Genomic DNA, 8,250 nt, shown 5'->3' on the forward strand with positions numbered 1-8,250 from the left:
GGGCAGTGGAGGATGGCCCAAGTGCTTGGGTCCCTGCACCCGCATGGGAGACCAGGAGGAAGCACCTGGCTCCTGGCTTCGGATCGGCGCAGCATCGGCCATAGCGGCCATTTGGGGGGTGAAGCAACGGAAGGAAGACCTTTCTCTCTGTCTCTCCCTCACTGTCTAAATCTTAAAAAAAAACAAAAAACAAAAAACCCATGTTTCATGCTGGAATATCTGCATTCAATTCCCAGCCCTGGTTCCTGACTCCACCTTTCTGATAATGCAGAATCTGTAAGACACCAGTCATGGCTCAAGCGCCCACCACCCTGCCACCCACATGGGAAACCTGGATTGAGTTCTCAGCTTTGAGGAGTGAAACAGTGAATAAGAGCTCTCTCAAATAAGAAAAACTACCACCAAAACCCAACAGTTGATCATTTAACTGGCCCATTCACAATGTATTAAGCAAAAGGACCAAGCATTAGACAGGTACTATTGGAACACAGAAGACAAAAGAGACGATAGAGCAAGAGTGTCAGAGAAAAGCTGAACGGCAGATTAAAAATGGAAAAATGGACACCTGAGCCAGTTTTGAAGCTCAGGGAAGAGAAAGAGCATGGAAAAGTGGGAGAAGGGTGTCTGGGGTCAAGGGCACAGCATGTGCAAGGGTATGGGAAAGCATAGGCACTGGGTGAACCCCATAATGCACATCACGCACTGTGCAGCTTTAGTAAAACACACAAAGAACAAGCCTGCAGGTAAAACTAGGAAGGCAGGCAGAAGCCACATCAGGCTAAAGAGAAGGAACTGCATCCTAAAAACCAAATCACAACTGGATTCTAGAGTTTGAAAGATATCATGGCACCTCATTAAAAAGAAAGTGGGGTTCAGCTGTAGTCTAGGCAAGAAATTAGCATACCTTGATCTAAGGTTAAAGCAAGGGAGACGGAATAGGAAGAACATTAAAAAACATTAAGTGGTGGGGACAGATCTGGGTGACAAATGTGGGGCAAAGAGGAAATACGCCAGCATGACTCAGGTTTTCTGCCTTGGGGATCTGAGAGCTCTGCAGAGATTTTCCTGATACGCGAGGAGTGGGTGCTGGGAGAAGACAAGCCCATCTATGGTCCTGCAGTGTTACAGGTCCCTGAGGACAACCAAATGACGTCCTGTAGGCAGCTGTCAATTGTGTCACATACACTCTTGCCCAAAACCCACAAGGCTCCTGGCTGGCATCAGCGATCTACCAGGAGATCATCCTGCCTTTTCAGGGACCAGAACCCACAGACGAAGGAAAGGCTGGCTACCCAGAGCCACATGTGCAGCTTGGCTCAGGAACTTCAGGCCCAGCAGAGTATCTACCTCTGCGCCCGATGCAGAGAAAACACACTCAACAACCTCGGAACCAGATCTAGCTTTGCCATTCACTAAGCGGGTCACGCATCCTCTCCTGGCTCAGTTTCTTTCTCTGTAAAGCTGAAATATGATGACTTGGTCAGAGGTCTATTACAGCTCCTTCTCATCAACTGTTGGTCATTAATATTTATTATTGATGGCTTACACAATAGAACTCTATTGCTGAATCTGGGAAAGTAAAAACAAAAACACTCCTTATGCCTGTTTTGTTTTCTGAGCTAATGACTAATCATGCTTTTCTCTTTTAAATGCTTCTAAAGTTTTAATAATAAACAAACAGGCCTTTAGGTTGACAGTCTTTTTCTTTTTTTTAATATTTATTTATTTGAAAGTCAGAGTTACACAGAGAGAGGAGAGGCAGAGAGAGAGAGAGAGAAATCTTCCATCCAATGGCTTACTCCCCAGTTGGCTGCAACGGCTGGAGCCGCACTGATCCAAAGCCAGGAGCCAGGAGCTTCCTCCAGGTCCCCCACACGGGTACAGCAGCCCAAGGACTTGGGCCATCTTCCACTGCTTTCCCAGGCCATAGCGGAGAGCTGGATGAGAAGTGGAGCAGCTGGGTTTCGAACCAGAGCCCATATGGGATGCTGGCACTTCAGGACAGGGCATCAACCCACTGCGCCACAGCACCAGCCCCGACAGTCTTTTTCTTAATATTTGTGGACACTAATTAGATCTCTTTTCTTGATATATCCAATTCCAAGACAAGCATATTAACTAATCTCACTTTACTATTTCCAATGAAATTTTATATTTTTAAGTCAATGTCCCTATACTATATATTAACTAAGCAGTGGGCAATGGTTCAAGTACATGGGTCCCTGCCACCCATGTGAGAGACGTGGAGTGAGTTCTGAACTTTCAGCTTCAAACTGGCCCTGGCCTAGCCCCAGGAACCGCGGGCATTTGAGGAATGAGCCAGCAGATGGATGATCTCTTTCAAAAAAAATAATGAAGGTAAATAATTGTAAAACATAAAATGATTGCTTTTTTTTTTTTTTTTGACAGGCAGAGTGGACAGTGAGAGAGAGAGAGAGAGAGAAAGGTCTTCCTTTGCCGTTGGTTCACCCTCCAATGGCTGCTGCAGCCGGCACACTGTGCTGATCCGAAGCCAAGAGCCAGGTGCTTCTCCTGGTCTCCCATGGGGTGCAGGGCCCAAGCACTTGGGCCATCCTCCACTGCACTCCTGGGCCACAGCAGAGAGCTGGCCTGGAAGAGGGGCAACCGGGACAGAATCCGGCGCCCTGACTGGGACTAGAACCTGGTGTGCCGGCGCCGCAGGCAGAGAATTAGCCTATTGAGCTGTGGCGCAGGTCAAATGATTGCTTTTAACATACACAGCACCTATAATTTATAATTATTGGAGTATAAATTATTAATCAGTTACTATGTTTTGCTCACTTTTTCCCTTTATGCCAAGAAGCTGAGAACATGTTTACTAAAACAGCTCTGCAAACCTCTAGACCATGGGAGACAGAACTCAAATTAGTGTCTTCATAAGCAAGGACTATATGAAAAGGAAGACTGAAGTGAAATGCAATTTTTAGGATAGGAGGACAGGAGAAGTGATCTTGTGAAAATGAAACAAGCCCAAAAGAATTCATTTATTTATTTATTTATTTATTTTTGACAGGCAGAGTGGACAGTAGAGGGAGACAGAGAGAAAGGTCTTCCTTTTTTGCCTTTCACCCTCCAATGGCTGCAGTGGTAGGCGCGCTGCGGCCGGCACACCGTGTTGTTCCGAAGGCAGGAGCCAGGTGCTTCTCCTGGTCTCCCATGGGGTGCAGGGCCCAAGCACTTGGGCCATCCTCCACTGCACTCCCTGGCCACAGCAGAGAGCTGGCCTGGAAGAGGGGCAACTGGGACAGGATCGGTGCCCCGACCGGGACTAGAACCCGGTGTGCCGGCGCCGCAAGGCGGAGGATTAGCCTACTGAGCCACGGCGCCGGCCAAGCCCAAAAGAATTCAATCAGAAATATAAAACAATCCAGACTGACCCAAGCTGAGAGGCTTAGGGAAATCAGTTTTACATTCAGGAAAATCCAAAAATACATATGCAAGCACTCTAACCTGAAGATGTAAAATGATGGGTTTAAGAAGCTTTATGAACTTTTGTTGTATTTTTTTAAAGAAATGTCATATTACTACTCTCAACAGTAATGACAGAAGAAGGCTCAAGTATTATGAATACAAAAAATAAAGTACACAAAAAAAGTCATTACAATAATTTCCTCTGAATGACAAAAATTAAATAAATTATTAACTGTCAAATAAAAATCTCCATAGGACAGAAGCCAGATTCTAACTACCAGAAAGAGAATGAACACCATTGACACTTTCCCTTGAACTTAAAAGTCCTAATGATTTTTTGAGGGCATAGTAAAATAATAGGTTGTATTCTCTCTGCATTCTAAACTAGCCAAATGAGAATAGAAATGTTACTAAATTTTTAACTCTATTTAAAAATCTTTTTCATTAGCTCCACTACAAATACATCTTTTTTTTTTTTTTTTTTTTTTTTTTTAATTTGAGAGACAGAGAGCTCCTATCTGCCCAAATTCCCAACACAGCCAGGCCTGGGCCAGGGTGGAAAGTGGAACCAAAGAACTCAATCCAGATCTCTTATAGGGGGTGTGGCAGGGCCCAGGTACTTGAGTCATTAGTGCTGCCTTCCAGGGTCCGCATTTAGCAGGGAGCCAGTGCTGGGATTTGAACCCACACATACTGATGTGGAACACAGACAGGCATCTCATATGAGGTTTATTCACTAGGCCAATGCCTGCCCCCACCTAAGTTTTTAAAATCCTCTATACTTAAAACAGGTATTTGGTACCTTGGTCAAGACACCACTTGGGATGCCTACATTCTCTATTACAGCGTCTGGGTTCAAGTCTCAGCTCAGCTTCTGATTCTACCATCCTGCTAATGTACACCCTGAGAGGTGGCAGATGATGGATCAAGTAGCTGGGTCCCTGCTACTCACATGAGAGACTTGGATTGAGTTCTGGGCTTCTGGCTTTGGCCTGGTCCAACCCCAGCTGTTGTGGGCATTTGGGTAGTAAACCAGCAGATGGGAGACCTCTTTCAAGTAAATTAAAAAAAAAAAAATTGTAAATAAATATTAGAAAATATTTATAATACTTTACACTCAAAGTTTAACACTTTTACTCAAAACATAGTTTAGGGGCCGGCACTGTGATGTAGTGGGTAAAGCTGTCACCTGCATCCCATATGAGCACCAGTTCAAGTCCCGGCTGCTCCACTCCCAATCCAGTTCCCTGGCTATGGCCTGGGAAAGCAGTAGAAGATGGTTCAAGTCCTTGGGACCCTGCACCTGCGTGGTAGGCCTGGAGGAGGCTCCTGGCTTCGGACGGGCACAGCTCTGACCGTAGCGGCCAACTGAGAAGTGAACCAGAGGATGGAAGACCTCTCTCTCTCTCTGCCTTCTCTGTGTCACTCTTTCAAATAAATAAATAAATAAATCTTTTAAAAAAATAATTTAACATTTTCACTCAAAACAAAGTTTAACATTTTCAAAATGTTAAAACATTGAAAATAGTCCTGTAACATTATTTCCTCCAAAATGATTATCTGAAAGAGCTTAATAGTTGTATTTCAGAACCATCAACAACTGCCAGTTTTTTTTTTTTTTTTTTTATCTGACAGGTAGAGTTGTAGACAGTGAAAGAGAGAGAGAGAGAGAGAGACAGAGAGAAAGGTCTTCCTTCCATTGGTTCACCCCCCAAATGGCCGCTACGGCTAGAGCTATGCCGATCCGAAGCCAGGAGCCAGGTGCTTCCTCCTGGTCTCCCATGGGGGTGCAGGGCCAAAGCACCTGGGCCATCGTCCACTGCCCTCCTGGGCCACAGCAGAGAGCTGGACTGGAAGAGGAGCAACTGGGACTAGAATTTGGCGCCCATAAGGGATTCCGACACCTCAGGCGCCGGCCAACAACTGCCACTTTCATAGTGTGTCTTTTTTTTTTGACAGGCAGAGTTAGACAGTGAGAGAGAGACAGAGAGAAAGGTCGTCTTCCTTCTTGCCGTTGGTTCACCCTCCAATGGCCGCCACAGCCAGCGTGCTGCGGCCGGCGCATCGCGCTGATCCGAAGCCAGGAGCCAGGTGCTTCTCCTGATCTCCCACGGGGTGCAGGGCCCAAGGACTTGGGCCATCCTCCACTGCACTCCTGGGCCACAGCAGAGAGCTGGCCTGCAAGAGGGGCAACCAGGACAGAATCCAGCGCCCCGACCAAGACTAGAACCCGGTGTGCCAGCGCCGCAGGCGGAGGATTAGCCTGTTGAGCCGCGGCGCCGGCCTTTTTTTTTTGTTTTCACTTTTATAATGTGTCTGTCATCACCTGTCAGCTGCCAACTATGTAATGCACACTACATTCCAATATGTAAAATGGTTAAATCTATCAGCGTTGTTCCTTCCACAAATACTTATTGAGCAAATATTTGTCTGGCACTGTGATAGTCCAGGGGAAAAAATGGAGTATCCCCTACTCTCACACAGTTTACATTCTAATTTGAGTGTATATCCAAGAACAAAATAAAAACTGATATCAGAATCAAGCTCCAAAGAAACAAAGCAGAGTAAGAGGGCTAGAGTAGGAGGGGTGCTCTTCAGAGACGCCTCCGTAAGAAGATCTGGAGCAAAGATTTGAAGGAAGAACTAGACGTGAAAGATGTATGTGAGAGAGCCAGGCACTCCCAAGGGCGCATGTAAAGGGCTTATGGTCCCAGCACACCTGAGTCAACCCTAAAGCTGTACTGTGATTTCTCCAACTTGGGTGCAAAAGCTGTGTCTCCAATTAATACCTGTATTGTCCCAGCCTCCAGCAAAAGACAAGTTCAAGAGGCCTTGTCAAATAATAAACACAGGAGCTAGCACCTTGGTGCTGCAGATGCCGGCGTTCCCTATCACAGCAGCTCCCGGTGAATGTGCCTGGGAAAGCAGAAGATGGCCTAAGTGCTTGGGCTCCTGCCACCCACGTGGGAGACCCAGGTAGAGTTCCAATAGTGTGTGTTTGTGTCTTCCCACTCTGTGCCACTCTGTAAAATAAATCCTTTTTTTAAAAAATTAATAAATCCAAGTTGTTGGACGTTTTTCTCATAACTGGATATGACTGCCCATGCACTTCTTTTTTCAGTACTGCTGTACACGCTGATTTCTGACAGATCGCCTCCATTATTTCAAAAACGATTAGCAGTTGGGGGGGAGTGTTAACCCTTACTAACCCTGCATGTTCAGAACGCAAAAAAGTAATCTGATAATGGGACCGAGTATCTGAAAAAGGCAACTTCTCCCCGACCCCTATTCTCATCAGGCACTAGGTTTTCGAACCTCTAGTGCAGGGCTGGAGTTCAGGATCCCCGTGCCACTCGCGAACCACGCACGGCGCTCGGGAGCGTGGAAAGCTTCGAGCCCCGACCCGCTCGCTGCCCCTCGGGGATCTGTCCCCGCACGAAGCAGACGCGAGCCCGGGGCCCGGCCAAGAAGTGCTTAGGGGAGAAAAAAAAAAAAAAAGCTGGTTTTCTCTCTCAGGAAGGGAGAAGAGCTCAACGGACGTCTAGGGCCAGGCGAAGAAACGCGGGCGTGGGACGAGGAGCCTCGGGCTGACAGCGCCGCGGGCGGACAGGGAGAGCGCGCAGGGCGCTGCGCCCCCGGACGCCCGGCCCGGCTCCAGAGCGGGACCCACCGGCCCGGCCGTAATGGAGGCCCCGCGGGCTCAGTCGGCACTCCCATCCCGGGTGCGGCCCCTGAGGCCGGGGCCCTGGCCCGCAGTACTTACCCCGAACCTGGGAGCTTGGGCGTGGAGCGAGCCGGCCGGCTAGGAAGCCGGCGCTCCGCTCAGGGAGCAGGAGGGTGGCGCCGCCGCGGAGCACGCTGAGGAAGCCGCCGCGGGCTGGGCCGAACATAAGCAGCGCGCCGCGCGCGGGGCCGACTCCCCACCGCCGGGCTCGCACACGTGCGGCGCAGCGACGCGCCGCGGCCCGGTCGGCCCCGCCCCGGGGAGGAGCCCGACGTGGAGGAGGGCACGCCCACTGGCGCCTCGGAGGCGGGAACAGGCTGGAACCCGCCGAGGCCGACGCATCCCCCCACCTCTCCCGGCGCTTCCGGGCGCTGCCACCGGGCCTGCGCATGCGCAGAATGACCTATAGGCCTGCCTGGGAAACAGCGATTGCGCCCTGGTTAGCTGTGTCCTGGTAAATACTTCGAACACCTGGTTGGGGCCTTTTCTCTTTGCGCTGTACCCTGCAGGTTACTATTGTGAAAAGAGAAAGCGCTTTGGGAATGTACTATTCTACCTGGGATTCCTCCCATGTCGTGGATCCAAGAGCATCGTTTTCCCCTTTCCTATCATTGGGCGACTTCCCAAGAGGATCTGCATCAAGAAACCTGATGCAAAGATTGATCTATGCTTCTGTGTAAAGAAAAATTATTCACTCCCCTTTCTAATGCTCTTCACGTAGCAGATATTTATTGACCAACTTCAAGCTCCTAATAGTTTTCAAATCTAATATTTTGCTGAATTTCAACCCTGAGTGAAAAACCAGTATGTTGTTTCAAGTCCTTAAGTTGGTGCTAAATTTATTATTTTTTAAAGATTTATTTATTTATTTGAAAGACAGAGTTATAGAGAGTCAGAGAGAGCTACCATCTGCTGATTCACTCCCCAAATAGCCACAATGGCCAGAGCTGGACCGATCAGGAGCCAGGAGCTTCTTCTGGGTCTTCTAGGTCAGTGCTGGGGCCCAAGGACTTGGGCCATCGTTTATTGCTTTCCCAGACCTTAGCAGAGAGCTGATTGGAAGAGCAACTAGGATTTGAACTGGTGCCCATATG

The 8,250-nt window shown here is 48.4% G+C and overlaps 1 protein-coding gene across 2 annotated transcripts in view; it reads right to left on the minus strand.

Moving 5' to 3' along the window:
• PUS7 (pseudouridine synthase 7) overlaps positions 1-7,317 on the minus strand; it is a 52,100-nt gene extending 44,783 nt beyond the window's left edge. For both annotated transcript variants that reach the window (XM_062215180.1, XM_062215129.1), the window contains exon 1: positions 7,196-7,317. The gene's annotated coding sequence lies outside the window, so the exon portion shown is untranslated. The remainder of the gene's footprint in view (positions 1-7,195) is intronic.
• Between the last annotated feature and the right edge of the window lie 933 nt (positions 7,318-8,250).

The sequence above is a fragment of the Lepus europaeus genome, chromosome 1, assembly GCF_033115175.1.
Source record: "Lepus europaeus isolate LE1 chromosome 1, mLepTim1.pri, whole genome shotgun sequence".
Classification (NCBI taxonomy): Eukaryota; Metazoa; Chordata; class Mammalia; order Lagomorpha; family Leporidae; genus Lepus; species Lepus europaeus.